Source organism: Fulmarus glacialis, unplaced genomic scaffold, assembly GCF_000690835.1.
Source record: "Fulmarus glacialis isolate BGI_N327 unplaced genomic scaffold, ASM69083v1 scaffold23428, whole genome shotgun sequence".
Classification (NCBI taxonomy): domain Eukaryota; kingdom Metazoa; phylum Chordata; class Aves; order Procellariiformes; family Procellariidae; genus Fulmarus; species Fulmarus glacialis.
Window position 1 is genome coordinate 3367 of NW_009227904.1, and position 457 is coordinate 3823.

A 457-nucleotide genomic window follows, 5' to 3' on the forward strand; every position below is an offset into this window, starting at 1 on the left:
CAAGCCAGCTCCGGCCAGGCCACCCTCTCCCTGGGCCCACCAGCCCGGGCAATGCCGCCCACTGACCTGCCACCATGAACACCCCAACCCTTTGGGCTGAGATCCCCAAAAACTGGCGTCCCCGCTCCCCAGCAGAGCTGCCATGGCCTCTCAGCATGCCGGCAGGATCAGGTGCCTCCTGCCTGCCATCCCATGGCCCGGCTCTATTTTTACCACCCTAACCTTTTAGGGCAGGACTGCGTGGTCAGCATGCAGAGCAGGCAGCGGGAGGGACCCAGCTCCCAGCACAACCCCCTCCTTCCGCAGCCCTGCACCATGGAGCAGGGATGGGGACAGGCTCAGTGGTCCCCTGCTAGCCCCCTGTCCCCAGCGCCGAGGTGTCACAGACCCCGGCACCACGCAGCTCTGCTTTCCTGGGTGGCATGGCTGGTGCCGCTGCCCGCGGGGTCATGGCGCA